This window comes from Oncorhynchus mykiss, chromosome 25 (genome assembly GCF_057628025.1).
Source record: "Oncorhynchus mykiss isolate SJ-2025 chromosome 25, ASM5762802v1, whole genome shotgun sequence".
Lineage (NCBI taxonomy): Eukaryota > Metazoa > Chordata > Actinopteri > Salmoniformes > Salmonidae > Oncorhynchus > Oncorhynchus mykiss.
The window spans coordinates 70,379,868-70,397,335 of NC_143046.1; the positions used below are offsets into that span (position 1 = coordinate 70,379,868).

Below are 17,468 nucleotides of genomic sequence, written 5' to 3' on the forward strand. Positions count from 1 at the left end.
CACTCTGTTTGCCCCTGGGCCTGCCTGCCGACCTGTACTGTTGCCCCACCTCTTGTTTACTGACGACTGCCTGCCTTGACCTGTATATTGCCTGCCCGTTGGATTATTAAACCATTGTTAATTCGACGTGACTGCATCTGGGTCTTACCTTCATACCTGATAGTATCTTTACTTTTTCTCAAGCATGAGAGTTAGGTACTTTTTCCATTACATTTATAAGAGGCTGGTCATATGGGTTTCAGTTCAAAGCCTCTCATAGGAAATGTAACGCATCATGAAGACTGCGGTTGTGTGAAATGCATTCTCCAGACAAAAATGGGCCACAATCAAATTGGCATCTTCTCTTTTCATGACCATGAGTTAGTTTCCATTCAGACTTCCACATTTACCGCCTGCTAGCATATTAAGTAATTCTTTAAACTAGGCCTCAAAACCAAGAGGTGCACTGTTTTTCTCAATGGAATACAAAAGTTGAAAATATAAAGAAGGGGTGGGGGAATAGAAGGCAACACAATAGAAGGCAACACAATCTGCTATGCTCCAGTGGCGAGAAGCCCCGTCGCTGCCCCTACCCTCGCTTCTCATCTTGTTCTGGTGGATGGACGCCCACCTACCCTTAGAAGTACACATTCCTGAGAAGGAAGTAGGCCTCAGGTTGAGGGCTAATTTATTTACCAGACATTTATCTGCTTGTTTAGAATGCCAGGTTCGTGGGATATGGAGTGTACAGCCATAGTGACCCTGAGTTGAGGCAAAGGAATGCCCCACTCAAATTTGATGATGGTGTTGGAGTCGTGCGTGGCCACGCAGTCATGGGTGAACAGGGGCTATAGGATGGGAATTAGCTCGCACCCCTGAGGGGCCCTCGTGTTGAGGATCAGCGTGGCAGATGTGTTGTTGGCTACCCTTACCACCTGGGGGCGGCCCGTCAGGAGGTCCAGGATCCAGTTGCAGAGGAAGGTGTTTATTCCCAGGGTCCTTAGCTTAGTGATGAGATTGAAGGGCACTATGGTGTTGAACGCTGAGCTGTAGTCAACAAACAGCATTCTCACGTAGGTGTACCATTTGTTCAAGTGGGAAAGGGCAGTGTGGAGTGCAATGGAGATTGTGTAATCTGTGGATCTGTTGGGGTGGTATGCTAATTGTAGTGGGTCTAGGTTTTCTGGGATGATGTTGGTCATGACAACACCCTTTCAAAGCACTTCATGGCTACAGGCCTGAGTGCTATGGGGTGGTAGACATTTAAGCAGGTTACCATGGCGTTCTTGGGCACAGGGACTATGTATGGCGGTCTGCTTGAAACATGTAGGCATTACAGACTCAGTCAGGGAGAGGTTGAACATGTCAGTGAAGACACTTGCCAGTTGTACTTAAGAGCATGCACTGACCATGTCCTGGTAATTTGTCTGAATGTTGACCTGTTAAAAAGGTCATACTCCCCTTGGCTACTGTGATCACACAGTCATCTGGAACAGCTGGTGCTCTCATGCATGCTTCAGTGTCACTGTCTCCATGCTCGGCACAGTATAGGGAAAGCTTAACACTACAGCATACAATGACATTCTAGACGATTCTGTGCTTCCAACTTTGTGGCAACAGTTTGGGGAAGGCCCTTTCCTGTTTCAGCCTGACATTGCCCCTGTTCACAAAGCAAGGTCCATACCGAAATGGTTTGTCGAAATCAGTGTGGAAAAACTTAACTGGCCTGCACAGTTATACTGAACTTTGACTGCAATCTTTTCCCTAAGGGAGGATTTAGCATTTGAATGTTAACTTGACCTTCCAATTACATGTGAATGTCGTTCCTATTTCACAATATGCATCCTCATCTCACCTTAACAGTACACCCAAACTACCTGTTAAAGAACACACACTGTTCTTGTGCCTTGAATAATTATCCTGGCTGGAGGTCTGCGTCGTATGTTTAGTGTTGTATTGGCCATGCCAAGAACACTCAGTGGCCAGTTTGTTAGGTTCAAAAAAATGGTTCGCTCTTACATACAGTGAGTCAGGTGGCTTGCTATATAAAGCAGGCAGACAGGCATCAAGGAATTCAGTTACTGTCCGATTGAACATTCGAATGGGCATAACGAGTGACATAAGAGACTTTGAGCATGGTATGATCATCGGTGGCAAGCACGCCAGTTCCAGTATCTCAGAAACGTCCGACCTCCTTGGCTTTCAATGCACAACAGTCTCTTGGGTTTACAGAGAATGGTGTGACAAACAATACAAATCCAGTCAGTGGCAGTCCTGTGGGCAAAAACAGCTTGTTAATGAGAGGATGAAGGAGAATGGCAAGAATCGGGAAGGCTAACAGGCGGGCCACAAATAGGCAAATAACGGCGCAGTTCAACAGTGGTGTGCAGAACGGCATCTCGGAACGCATAACTCGTAATTTTGTGTCACGGATGGACTATTGCAGCAGACTACCACACCGGGTTCCACTCCTATCAGCTAAAAACAAGAAGTGGCTCCAGTGGGCACGCGATCACCAACACTGGACAATTGAGGAGTGGGAAAACATTGCCTGCTCGGACGAATCCTGGCGTCTGTTGCGTCATGCTGATGGCAGAGTCAGGATTTGGTGTAAGCAGAATGAGTTCATGGCTCCATGCTGCCTGGTACAGGCTGGTGGAGAATGTTTTTCCAGGCACACGTTAGGTCCCTTGATACCAATTGAGCAACATTTCCATGCCCCAGAGATTTCAGGCTGTTCTAGAGGAAAAGGGGGTCCGACCCAGTACTAGATGGGTGTACCTAATAAATTGTGTATATCTCCTGTGAGTCTGTGGTGTAAACAGTTTGCCTACGTGTCACACATACTGACACAAGGTCACAACGCTCTAAAGTTGACCCACATTTCCTTATTTTTTGTCTCTTTATCTATCCCTCTCTTCCCATTAAGTAGTAGAGCTCTGTTGAACAAAACAAGATTAGTCTGAGCTGGGACTGCTGTCACAACAACAATAATTGCATCCACACATGGACTGCAATGGAAAAGAGACATGAACTCTTTCACAAGTCTTAACATTAGAGCCAGATCAAGACAACATGGATACAGCCATGGAGCAGCAGGTAGCACAGTAGTTAGAGCGTTGGGCCAGTAACCGAAAGGTTGCTGGATCAAATCCCAGAGCTGTTGTTCTGCCCCTGAACAAGGCAGTTAACCCACTGTTCCCCGGTAAGCCATCATTGTAAATAAGAATTTGTTCTTAACCGACTTGCCTAGTTAAATGAAAGGTACAATAAAATAATTGTTAGGCTACATTATGAAATGACTATACATTTACAAAGCAATTGCCTGATTTGATAAAATAATTAAGTCTGATCTCAGGCAGGTAAGATGAGATCTTATGAGGTGAGCCAATTAATGCAGTCTGACCTAATGACCATTTGGCAGTGATGAGGTGTGTTTGACTATTGCTGAGTGTGGACTGATACAGCAGTGTTCCCATCTTTGCACTCAATAACTCTCAGCCTCGTGTGTACATCATGCTCTAGTAACATATTAGCTATGACACTGCGTCACTAGTTAAAAGCCCCTTTGTAATAAACATCTTAGAATATAATAATTTGGCAGAAACCTTTACCCAATGTGATCATCTTGAGCCGAAGTAGAGTTAGTTGTTTGAATGACCAACTATTATCAGCCCTGCATTAGTTGTACAATGTGTTAGACAATCATTTAACCTTTCCCCTTTGCTAATGGAATACCCTCAGTTGCAGTTTGGTTAGATACTACTTGCTTTTATCATTCTCTCTCATACACACAGATCTGGGAGAGTGGGTAGCTGATCTAGGTCGTTCCTATTGCTCTGGTGACTATATAATAAAATAAGGCATGAAAATAAACACAGCACATTTAAAGAGAGAGAGACAGATGATTTCACGCAACACAAAAGGTTGGACCTAAAACTGTTAGGGTTGGATTTTCCACCCGGCAATTTTCCTCTGCTCCTCTGCTCCAAGATTGCTTATGAAACCCGAGCAGGAATCATTGTGTACACACAATCACATGTACCGCATAAGTCAATGGATGACGCAGGGCGGCGGTACTTATCCAATAGTGTTGAGTCACCTTTTCTGCCTGGTCACCAGGATTTCACCCGGTGAAAGTGCATTTATCATGTTGTTTGCTGTTGTCTGCAATGTTAATAGGTGAAGAATAAAGTTGAATTAAAATTGAATTGAGATTCCTTGAAAGAGATTCTGTGAAATGATTGTACAAAAACACACACACTCAAAACACATCCAAGCATAAACACAGGCACACCCACATAGACACAAACATCCACAAGGGTACACTGACCCAGACCACACATACACCCATCTATACCGTACAAAAATATAAAACATGTAGGTCCCATATTTCATGAGCTGAAATAAAATATTCCAGCAATTTTTCATAGGCACAAAAAGCTTATTTCTCTGAAATGTTGTGCACAAATTTGTTTATATCCCTGTTAGTGAACATTTCTCATTTGCCAAGATAATCCATCCACTTGACAGTTGTGGCATATCAAGAAGCTAATTAAACAGCATGATCATTACACAGGTGCACCTTGTGTTCGGGACAATAAAAGACTACTCTAAAATGTACAGTTTGTCACACAACACAATGCCAACACAATGCCACAGATGTCTCAAGTTTTGAGGCAGAGTACAATTGGCATGCTGACTTCAGGAATGTTCACCGTGGTTGCCAGAGAATTTAACGTTCATTTCTCTATCATAAGCTGCCTCCAACGTTGCTTAGGAGAATTTGGAAGTACGTCCAACCAGCCTCACAACAGCACACCACGTGTAACCATGCCAGCCCAGGACCTCTATATCTGGCTTCTTCACCTGCGGGATTGTCTGAGACAAAGCCACCGGGACAGCTGATGAAACTGAGCAATATTTCTGTCTGTAATAAAGCCCCTTTGTGAAGAAAATAATAATTCTGATTGGCTGGTCCTGGCTCCCCAGTGGGTGGGCCCATGGCTGTGCCCCTGCCTAGTCATGTGAAATCCATAGATTAGGCCCCAATTTATTTATTTCAATTGACTGAGTAAATTGACTCAGTAAAATTGTTTCAATTGTTGCGTTTATATTGTTGTTCAGTATAGTACCAGGTCGGACCCCCCTTTGCCTCCAGAACAGCCTGAATTATTCGGGGCATGGCAACGCGGCTCAATTGTTATCAAGGGACCTAATGTGTGCCAGGAAAACATTCCCCACACCATTACACCACCACCACTAGCCTATAACGTTGACACCAGGCAGGAAGGGGCCTTGACTTTAGCTGATAAGAGTGCAACCCGGTGCTGTCTACTGCAATAGCCCATCAATGACAAGGACTGACGAGTTGTGCGTTCCGAGATGCCGTTCTGCACACCACTGTTATACCGCGCTGTTATTTGCCTGTTTGTGGCCCGCCCGTTAGCTTGCACGATTCTTGCAATTTTGCCCACAGGACTGCTGCTGACGGGATGTTTTTTGTTTGTCGCAACCTTCTCAGTAAACCCTAGAAACTGTTGTGCATGAAAAGCCCAGAAGGGCAAACGTTTCTCAGATACTGGAACCGGCACGCCTGACACCGACGATCATACCACGCTCAAAGTCACTTAGGTCAATTGTTTTGCCATTTTGATGTTCAATCAAACAGTAATTTAATTCCTTGATGCCTGTCTGCTTTATATAGCAAGCCATGGCCACCCGACTCACTGTTTGAAGGAGCAATACATTTGTGAATGGGGTGGTGTACCTAATAAACTGGCCAGAGTTTTATATACATTATATTTGTACTGTAGGGTTTAGAATTTGATCCCCCTAAAGGCAATACAACTCTTCATTACCACTCAACAATGAGTTGCGGCATGCTGGACAAACACATCTGCTGTAGGAATTCAGCACAAATTCAATTTATTACAATCCTGCTTCAGCTCCCTTTTTGGCATGCACAGTGAGGGAAAACAGTATTTGATCCCCTGCTGATTTTGTACGTTTGCCCACTGACAAAGAAATGTTCAGTCTATAATTTTAATGGTACGTTTATTTGAACAGTGAGAGACAGAATAACAACAACAAAATCTAGAAAAACGCATGTCAAAAATGTTATAATTTGATTTGCATTTTAATGAGGGAAATAAGTATTTGACCCCTCTGCAAAACATGACTTAGTACTTGGTGGCAAAACCCTTGTTGGCAATCACAGAGGTCAGACGTTTCTTGTAGTTGGCCACCAGTTTGCACACATCTCAGGAGGGATTTTGTCCCACCCCTCTTTGCAGATCTTCTCCAAGTCATTAAGGTTGAGGCTGACGTTTGGCAACTCGGACCTTCAGCTCCCTCCACATAATTTCTATGGGATTAAGGTCTGGAGACTGGCTAGGCCACTCCAGGACCTTAATGTGTTTCTTCTTGAGCCACTCCTTTGTTGCCTTGGCCGTGTGTTTTGGGTCATTGTCATGTTGGAATACCCATCTACGACCCATGTTCAATACCCTGGCTGAGGGAAGGAGGTTCAGACCCAAGATTTGACGGAACATGGCCCCGTCCATAGTCCCTTTGATGCGGTGAAGTTGTCCTGTCCCCTTAGCAGAAAAACACCCCCAAAGCATAATGTTTCCACCTCCATGTTTGATGGTGGGGATGGTGTTTTTGGGGTCATAGGCAGCATTCCTCCTCCTCCAAACACGGGCATGTACAGTGGGGAGAACAAGTATTTGATAACCTGCAAAATCGGCAGTGTTTCCTACTTACAAAGCATGTAGATGTCTGTAATTTTTATCATAGGTACACTTCAACTGTGAGAGACGGAATCTAAAACAAAAATCCAATCACATTGTATGATTTTTAAGTAATTAATTTGCATTTTACTGCATGACATTAAGTATTTGATCACCTACCAACCAGTAAGAATTCCGGCTCTCACAGACCTGTTAGTTTTTCTTTAAGAAGACCTCTTGTTCTCCACTCATTACCTGTATTAACTGCACCTGTTTGAACTCGTTACCTGTATAAAAGACACCTGTCCACACAATCAAACAGACTCCAACCTCTCCACAATGGCCAAGACCAGGGAGCTGTGTAAGGACAACAGGGTTAAATTGTAGACCTGCACAAGGCTGGGATGGGCTACAGGACAAGAGGCAAGCAGCTTGGTGAGAAGGCAACTGTTGGCGCAATTATTAGAAAATGAAAGGAAGTTCAAGATGACGGTCAATCACCCTCGGTCTGGGGCTCCATGCAAGATCTCACCTCGTGTGTAGTTCTGGGCTGATTCCTCACCGTTCTCATGATCATTGCAACTCCACGAGGTGAGATCTTGCATGGAGCCCCAGGCCGAGGGAGATTGACAGTTATTTTGTGTTCCTTCCATTTGCGAATAATCACACCAACTGTTGTTACCTTCTCACCAAGCTGCTTGGCGATGGTCTTGTAGCTCATTCCAGCCTTGCGTAGGTCTACAATCTTGTCCCTGATATCCTTGGAGAGCTCTTTGGTCTTGGCCATGGTGGAGAGTTTGGAATCTGATTGATTGCTTCTGTGGACAGGTATCTTTTATACAGGTAACAAACTGAGATTAGAGCACTCCCTTTAAGAGTGTGCTCCTAATCTCAGCTCGTTACCTGTATAAAAGACACCTGGGAGCCAGAAGTCTTTCTGATTGAGAAGGGGTCAAATACTTATTTCCCTCATTAAAATGCAAATCAATTTATAACATTTTTGACATGCGTTTTCCTGATTTTTGTTGTTGTTATTCGGTCTCTCACTGTTCAAATAAACCTACCACTAAAATTATAGACTGATCATTTTGTCAGTGGTCAAACGTACAAAATCAGCAGGGGATCAAATACTTTTTTCCCTCACTGTACATTCTCTCCATGCGTGACTTCAGAGATCACATGCACACCTCATCTCTTTGGTATTTCCTTCGCATACACACATGCCATTAAGTTTTGACTATGCCCGAGCCCCTATTTCCCAACCATCCCATGATGAGCACGCATTGTCTTCAATTCAGGTGCTCCTGGCATGCGATGTTAGTGGGAAATTGCCAAATATTTATTTTGTTAACCCCACCCTCTTGTTCTAAACAATCTCTGAAGTTCCAGTGTTATTCATTTGTGGAGGAGTGTGTAGGGGGGTGTGGAAGTGTGTCAATGGGATGTTAGAACTATTCATTAATTGGGAAAGGGAACAAACAGGAATGGAGGATGTTCCACTAATTAGTCCCCCAGTCACACAAAACGTGAGACGTGTTGTTGGGGGTTGGCGCGGCTACCAAAAGTAAACTTGAAGCGAGGAAAGGAGGCCATTTTAGGCTACAACCGTACAACCTCCCTCCCTCCTCTTCCAGTAACCCTTCCTCACCCAGGGCTATGCACATGTACAGACATCTGTTTGATTCACTATTCAGTGTGTGACCTAGTGTACAAAACATTAGGAACGCCTGCTCTTTCCATGACATAGCTTTCAGTCTATGATCCCTTATTGGATGTCAATAAGTGTCAATGAAGGGGAGGAGACAGGTTAAATAAGGATTTTTAAGCATTGAGACACGGATTGTGTACGTGTGCCATTCAGAGGGTTAATGGGCAACACAAAATATTTAACTGAACGGGGTATGGTAGTAGGTGCCAGGCACACCGGTTTGTGTCAAGAACTGAAACGCTGCTGGGTTTTTCAAGCTCAACAGTTTCCCGTGGGTATCAAAAATGGTCTACCTCCCAAAGGACATCCAGTCAACTTTACAACTGTGGGAAGCATTGGAGTCAACATGGGCCAGCATCCCTGTGGATCACTTTCGACACTTTATGGAGTCCATCCCCCAACAAATTGAGGGAGTTCTAAAGGGCGGGGTGCAACTCAATATTAGGAGGATGTTCCTAACGTTTGGTATACTCAGTGTATATGTGCCATTCAGAGGAGGAACGGGCAAGACAAAAGTTTGAAACGGAGTATGGTAGTAAGTGTCAGATACACCAGTTTGAGTGTTTCAAGAACTGCAACGCTGCTGGGTTTTTCATGCTTAACAGTTTTCCATGTGTTTCAAGAACGGTCCACCACCCAAAGGACAGCCAGCCAACTTGACACAACTGTGGGAAGCATTGGAATCAACATGGACCTGCATCCCTGTGGAACTCTTTCGACACCTTGTAGAGTCCATGCCCCAACAAACTGAGGATGTTCTGACGGCAAAGGGGGGTGCAACTCAATATTAGGAAGATGTTCCTAATGTTTTGTATACTCAGTGTACATACATAGTAACTAAGCGTGTGTTGGGCTGAAAAACCTTAATGTTTCTGAAGTCCATCTGTGTGTGTAAGGAGGAATGTTTATCCCTATGATCATTGCCTGAACGCTTGTCCCAAGTCCCATTGGGGTCATGCCAGGACATGAGAACCATTAGGGGTGACGGTCAAAGCAGCTCACGACACTGCACTGACTATAGTTCAGAATGCCATCTGTGCTACCAAGGATACCAGCTAAAGTATATGTATCTAGACAGACTGTCACGAATACCAAGTGATAGATTTCACCTTCGGGGATCGATAAAGACTATTCACCAATCAACAACTCCTAGAAAGCAGCCTCACACACCAACATTCATTATGAAAGCACAGCAATGCACATTTGCTCAATGCTCAATAGTATGTACGCATACTCAAATTTACAGAGCTGCACCTGTAACTCAGTCGAAGGTAGAAAACAACTGTTTAAAAGAGTGGAGGGGAGCTCAATCTAATTTCACTTCTTGACATGTTTGTGGTCCATCCTTGTTTAACTCAAGTTTTATTTTGAGGATAATTCATGAATTTGCTTTGCTGCAAGGAGGCTATTCAGTCAATGGTTAAAACCAGATCACAGTGAAACAGTCAGGTTGGATTTTGTGACACTTGACTGGACATATTCAACCTTTACTACCAATCCATGCCACCCAGCCCACTGTAGTGGGCCATGAGTTGCATAAGGAAGCCTTGTGCAGGCCTTTTCTGCCAACTCAGCATGTCTCCCTGCCCTGGTTGACGGTCACAATGCTTTCATCTCTGAGCCGTCCCTCCCTGGGCCTTTCAAGTCAGAGTCATCAAAGTTAGATTTGCGGTATGGCAGGGACAGAGCGGAAAAGCTACTTTTTTCATGGGATATATTTTATGACTACTTAACGGTGCGTAGGGGTCGAGCAGTTTGGGTTCTCTACTGGCGACGTAGGAGAGATGCCCAGACGGCAGTGAGATCATTCTCTCCAGCCAAATGCCATGTTGGAAAGTTGGGAAAAATGCCCCACATCAGCACATTTCGCTCCACCCATCCTTCTGGACTCCCAGGAGTTGAGACAAAAGAGGGATCGGAGAGTGAGAGATGAAGAGACAAAAGTGTTTCCCTCCAAAAAAGCTCTCTCCCTCTCTTTATGAATTACTACATGTTCTACAGTCTTGGAAGACCTTATTGACATTGGGGAAAATTCAGACCATTATGCAGCATTTTAATTGCATGGCTTTACAACTTGCAGCGATACATTTTTAGATACATTAGCCAAATTGGATGACAAGGCAAAGAGTAACATTCGTGCTCTCTAAAATGTTTGAATAATATTCCGACTTTTCCTGTTTCCTTAAATGCCTAGGCTATAGCCTATGGTAAATTTTATTAGTCACTATCGGTAGCGACCATAAGTAATAACTATGTATATTTTACTGCCAATTTAGTTTATGTTCCCTTCTCTACATTTGTATCATTCCATTGTTTTATTTAGCCTAACTTTTGTTTTCTCTGTAAACGCTGTCACGTCCTTGTGGTTGTGGCTCAGGGTCAAGAAATAGTGTATACTGTTTAACAAAGGCCAAATACAAATTGAAGTAAAAATGCAGGCTTATTAAATCCTTATGGAGCACAAACCATTACTTTAAAACTTGGCCCACGTGCAAGACTTGGCACATCAGTGAGGGTAATTAAGGTATATTTGTCATACTATTCTCCATAATATAATTATATTGTAGGCTATACTACTTCCAACAAACTACATGTGGCAATTTTCTAAATGAATCAAACCACCTTTCTTTTGTTTGTGCGTAAAGGCTCTATTTTTCCATTAAGTGGGATTCATGATTATTCCCTAAACGTAAAATCAGACTCTTTTTAAATCTAACCATGAGTTCTGAAATGGAGACAAATATACATGTTTCATGGCTCTCCCTCTATATTCTGAAAGCATTCTCTAGTCTACATTCAAGTCTTGTCACAATCAAATGAAAAAGGTACACCATATTTAAAGGGATTGCTTCAGAGATATGAACAGAAAAACGAATTTAATAAAAACTCCTTGCTAATAAAGACCACCCATTAGGTTTGTTTTCTGGGGTTAAATTACATTTATTTTGTGTGCGCAAGGGAACCATGGCCTAGGAAAGGCGGAAAATGTCCTACGTCTGAATTGGTCTCATTGGGATTTGTCCACACACCTATAAGCATAAGTAGGCTACACAGTTCAATCTTCAGCATTTCTAACATTCCCACACAATGTCACTGCTAATTACTTGGGCACGGGCTGAAGTTTACATAGGGCCAAGAAAGGAACACCATTGTCATTTGAACCCTGGATTGCTCATTAAACCAATAAAATTCTCCATATGCTCAGAGGACCTATCTTTGAAAGCGCTGACACAGAATGGTCAAGTGATGATGAAAAAACTACCCAGGGTCAAAAAGCAGTCAGAAGTAAAAATGTTATGTTTTTCCTAAAAATCACCCTCTCCCCCCTGGCCCCTGCTCTTCACTTCACACACCAACATCAGAGCTCAGATGGTGACGTGTGTGAGGTCGCTTCTCAGGGAAGCCCATTCAAGCACACAGTGGAGGGGATTACTCTGTGAAAGCAGACCCACCTCGGCTTCTTTTGTCTGGACGGCTTTGGACCGCTGAAGCAGTGCATGCTGGTAAAAATGCCCATTTTGGTTGCCTGAGGAAGTTACTGCTCGTCTTGCTGTGAATGAGTCAGTGTGGCAGTAGTTCAAGAGATATAACCTTTATTTAACTAGGCAAGTCAGTTAAGAACAAATTCTTTTTTTAAATGACATGGGTTAACTGCGTTGTTCAGGGGCAGAACAACCTTGTCAGCTCGGTGATTCGATCCAGCAACCTTTCAGTTACTGGCCCAATGCTCTAACCACTAGGCTACCTGCCGCCCCAATAAATATCATGATTTGGTGATTCGATCAAATACTATTCCAATAAATTAATGATGGGATTGTGGTGAAACAATCTTTCACACATTATTTGGAAGCTCGTTTGAACGTATTCAAAGGAGACACATCCCAACTTTTCAAGCATGAATTAGTTAAGCAGGTCAGTTAATTGGCAGATGGAGTATTCAAAATAACACAAAATACAATTCAAGTAAGCAGTATGCATACAACTGCCAAAAAAGGTCAGAGGTAACAGATTAATACAATGCTCTGAGCTGATTTTAGACAGCCTAAACAGAAATGCATCCTATTGGTTATTTATGCATTTTCCTTTCTTTGTAATATCTTGGAAAAAGAGTGATGTGCTACAGGAAGTGCCAACTTAGCTTGACCCACTTCCTGTGGCCTAGATCTGGCGTATCCATGGTGATGGTTTTGTTGAGCGAAAAAAAGGATCCTGCCAAAACAACAACAAGCGTGACCCACTGTCCAGACCTGAGAAAGATAGACTAACCATTCCCACATCAATCAGTTAGCTGTCTGAGGATAAGTTATCAAACGACAAACACAACCTCAGGCCTGAATGAAATACATTTCTCCAAAGTTCACTTTTTAATATCTCAGTTGACAGCTTGGAATGCGCCTCTTACGTAAATATGATTGGTGGTGACACGCAGTCACCCTCTCACTTTCTTTCCCTCTTTTCTTGCCAAACAATGAGAAAAAGCAGGCCGGGGCGATCAGCTATGTGACCCTCTGACAGCACACAACAGTGGTTAAGATACAAAAGGCTAGGGAAGCTACTGCATCTCCATTGTTCAGATCTACATCATCTACCCACTGCCCATGCACCCCTTAACCACCACCCCACACAACTGTGCCATGAAGAAAGAGTCCCCTGTTCTTCACCAACTGAAATGTATGTCATTATTGTATGAAAACCACAAGCCTCAACTCCTCAAAGACACTCAATACCCCTCATTATTTCTGTCTCTGACTGCACTCTATTTTTTCAGTTTTACTATACACATGACTATATGGTCAAGGCCTTCCTTTTGAATGATTTCATTGAATCTTGAGATATGCTTGCATAACTTGGAAGTTTGAGTAAATGCATTGACGTCAATAGGAGATTTGCAGACATTTAAGAGTTAGGAAGTTGATTTGTCATAGTATTTTGCATTACATGAGTTGAACGGTTATCCTTTGTTTCGCCTGTTGCACATCTCACTCTGCAGCAACCAACAATGGAGACTAGAAGGCATAGCTTAAACTTTCTTTAGACATCTAATATTTGGATTACATTTGTATGTCATACTCCACTCACGATGAGCTGGGCAAAGTAAAATGAGTTTAACAATTCTTGGTGGGACTAGTGAGGGTAGAGGGTCAAGCACCAAACAGGTGGGAAGGAAGAGCAAGGGAGGCAGACGGTGCCTAAAGCCTCATGGTTTGAGGCCCCAGGCAGCAGTGTTTTAGGGAGGGGGTCGGGGTGAATTGCACAGCACCTCCCATTTCAAAAAGGCCAGGGCAGGAGACAGGAGGGCCAGCCAAGTGTGAACCAGGGGGATGAGAGGTCAAACGGAGAAAGCTACTTCCAAGAATTGGGGCTCCATGTTCTCAGGACTTGTCTTCACCTTTTTGTCCCTCTTCCCTCCTTTTTTAATCTGTCTGGACTGGAGTGAAATAGTGGCTGTTTAATATCTACAGAAAGTCATACCAAGGAATACTAATGTCATACCAAGGAAGTAAAATATATTTGTGAAGCCCTTTAGAGTTGTTGGACATGACAGTGTATGGACATGTATTTTCGGGTGCTAATCATTATAAATGGTATGTCAGTTAATAAAATACAACTTTCCCCATACAACTGAGACCTTGTGTCCAACTGTTGGACTTATTTGTGGATAGCTTTTTTTCAACAGACCAGGGTTTAGTACACATAAGTTTAGTACACATTGTTTATGTGTCAAGCACGGAGCATAACACAGACATGTTCAGTCTGAGGAAAATTAGGATTGTGAAGTAAAAAAAGAACACAGTGAATGTCAGGAGCTTCTCATGGACACACATCAAAAACACGTTTTTACTTTGTCATTATGGGGTAGTGTGTGTGTAGATGGGTGAGAAGAAAACAATTTAATAAATGTTGAATTCAGGCTGAAACACAATGTGGAATAAGTCAAGGAGTATGAATACTTTCTGAAGGCACACACAAAAGTGCACATATGTGGATGCACAAACTGCATACACCACACAATCACAACATTTTGCAATCAATAGATAATACACACTGTATCCTTTCATAGCAGCTCCACCAATATATCTTCATAACTGTGTTACAGGACAGGTCACAATCGATCAGCTCACTTTTGCATCACAACCGCTCGACTCCCAGACGGTAACAAAGTGTCATTCTGCCACAAATTAAGTTGGGAAATGGCTGTGAGCAGCTGCACAAAAGACATGATTCAAACAGATTTTGAATCATTTGACTTTGGGATTCTTAATCTCAGTAGTGTCACAGAGTAGTTCCACTACCTCTACTCCCACCCCTCCCTCTAAATCCACCTCTACTCCCACCTCTGCCTCTAAATCCCCCTCTACCTCTCTCACTCGACTGGTGTCCTACGGACCTCCTCAGCTTCTTCCTCTCCTCGTGGTGATCACGCTCTGCCTGCTGCCGCCGCTGTTGCTGCTCCGACTGAAGGAGATCATTGAGAAAGGACAGGAAGAGAGAGGAGAGGGAGGCAGAGAGAGAGAGAGATACTTCTCATTGGAGTATTATTAAGCGACCTCGTGCAAAAAAATAGCTTTTCTATTGTCAAACCTGTAATCAATGTTGACCTTGGCACTGCTTCCTCCAGCTCACACTGTAGTCCAGGGGATTTACCCAGCAGACCCTCATCAGTCTCTCTGCATGTGACGGAGCCTTACCCAAACCTAGCTTGGCCTTGCACCATCAGTGTCCCGTGCAAAACCAATGGTATTGTTTTTTAAAACGGCAATATCCATGCAACTTATTGATAATTGAAGCATGTTTCGAAGGGTGCTGGCTGATACAAGACACAAGACACAAGAGTCAGTCGCTGACTGATTTGGGAGTTCGACCTTTATCTGGGGTTATAACACAAAGCCTAAACAACAGTCAAAAATGATCATGATCAAAACACGGCATTTCCTGTGACATTGGTCCTCTTCTGCATGCACCATTACAGATTATACACAGTGGCAACACTGCAGTGTCAACTTTAACTGGTACGCTCGTATTTTGTGTAAACATCTACGTTTGGGAGAACAGACTGATGGAGGTAAAATGTCAATGACAAGCTCTCTGTTACTGTTACTGCAGAAATACAGATTAGTCAGTAGTCAAATGGAAAGTTGACCTCACCAACCCACAGTCACCCACACACTCACGTTCCTCATGAATCATTCTGACTGGACTACAAGTGAGAAGAAAATGAAAAGGACTCTGGATAAAAGAGACTGCTCCATTTGAAAAGACAGGACTGTGAAGGCAGCATTTGTTGCACACAAATCACACATTGTCCCTTTCAGTGGCTTATTATGCAATGGTGTCACTTTCATGACTTACCTTCTTGAGGGTGAAGGTGAGATGTTTGCTGCCGACAGCAGTGTCAGCCACATTTAATGTTCCATAATGTTCCTCCAGAGATGCTCTGTTAGACAGTAGACACATATGTCAACATAGGACACATAGGCAGGTCTATCACGAGCATGAACAGATGCATGCATGCACACAATATAAGGGTGTTGAAATGCAGTACCGAGAACGCCTGTTTCCTATACTACTTTCACATAGGACTCCCGGTATTCTGCCTGTAAATAAATTGGGCAATGTTTCTTTCAAACAGCCCTATTTTACTTATTTCTTGTCGGTATTCACCTTTTATATAGCCATTGCTTTTGCCGGGAAGGAGCAAGAGGCATTAAACTTTGACCCGGTTGTTGTAGTCAGTTTAAAGTCAGACCCTCCACTGCTTTTCTCCGGGCGGCCGGAGAAAGCAGAGCAAGGTGGGTGGAAAGGACAGAACAGGCAGAGCAGTGACTGTATGCTTGCATGATAGTCCATATCTCCAATCATCTTTGCTGATAGTTGGTCTAATTTAGTATGTATGGTAAAGCTTCAACCATTAGCTACCTCTTCCAATTCAAAAGAGCCAAAATGCGTCAGAGGATAACCCGCCAGCCCGGTTTCGGTTGGGTCATTAGAATTAAAAACGATGCATTCTAAAATAAACCAGGCACATGCCTCGCATGCTTGCCTTTGGTGAGTTTAGGCCATAAGTTAGCAGTTTGCCTACTTGTATTTGGATACTCAAAACGTTGTCAGATATGTTCTGGTAGGCTAATTATATGAGCTGGCTAGACAAATAAATCCATGATTAATTAGTTAATGAAGGTCCTAAGAAACATAAGACTAACACAATACATTTAAAGAATTGAATAGCATATTTTGAGTTGAATTATGTTACTATGTTACAGCCCATGGCTACACAGACCATTGTCTGAATTGTGGGTGGGCCTGGCTCCCCAGTGGGTGTCCCTGGCTCCCCAGTGGGTATCCCTGTGCTCTACCAGGCCAACCCATGGCTGCGCCAATGCCCAGTCATGTGAAATCCATAGATTGGGGCCTAATGAATTTCCTTCAATTGATGGATTTCCTTATAATGAACTAACTCAGTAAAATCATTGAAATTGTTGGATGTTGCATTCATATTTTTGTTCATTAGAGGATCAAAGGTCAAAGAGGGGTAGAGTGAATAAAGTAAAAATAAACAAAAGGCATTTATGCCAGCAATAACTTGTTTTTGTAATTGCCCTGAAATCTTTGCAAATTGTAAGTGTTGAGAGTGGGGTGCACTACAACTACTGTGCTACTATTTAGTCTTATTTCACTCTAAAATAATTGCTTCTTAATGAGTTTGAAGCACGAGAACCAAGTAGAGGGTGTTTTACATAATGGGAGGAAACCCTTGGGACACCCTTCCCTTCCTATATTTGACCCGTGTCCTCATCTTTCCTGCTGCATGTGTCCACCTGTCAATACAGTGATGGATGTGACAGCCTCTCTCAGGCTGTGACCAAGGCAGGCCATACGTCTCTGTCTGCTGCAGAGAATACAGCACAGTCGACACCTTAAGACACAGTCACGTGTTTCCCTGCTAATCATTGTAAGGGCAAAAAAAATAACTGACTACTCTATATACCAAGGCCATGTGAGGGTTGGTTATTTGTGCTGATTGACAGTAACAATGTGAAAATGCTTGG

The 17,468-nt window shown here is 43.2% G+C and overlaps 1 protein-coding gene across 1 annotated transcript in view; it reads left to right on the top strand.

Annotated features, from left to right (window-relative positions):
- LOC149972110 (uncharacterized) overlaps positions 1 to 17,468 on the top strand; it is a 395,887-nt gene that overhangs the window by 337,355 nt on the left and 41,064 nt on the right. The gene's annotated exons all lie outside the window — the stretch shown is intronic.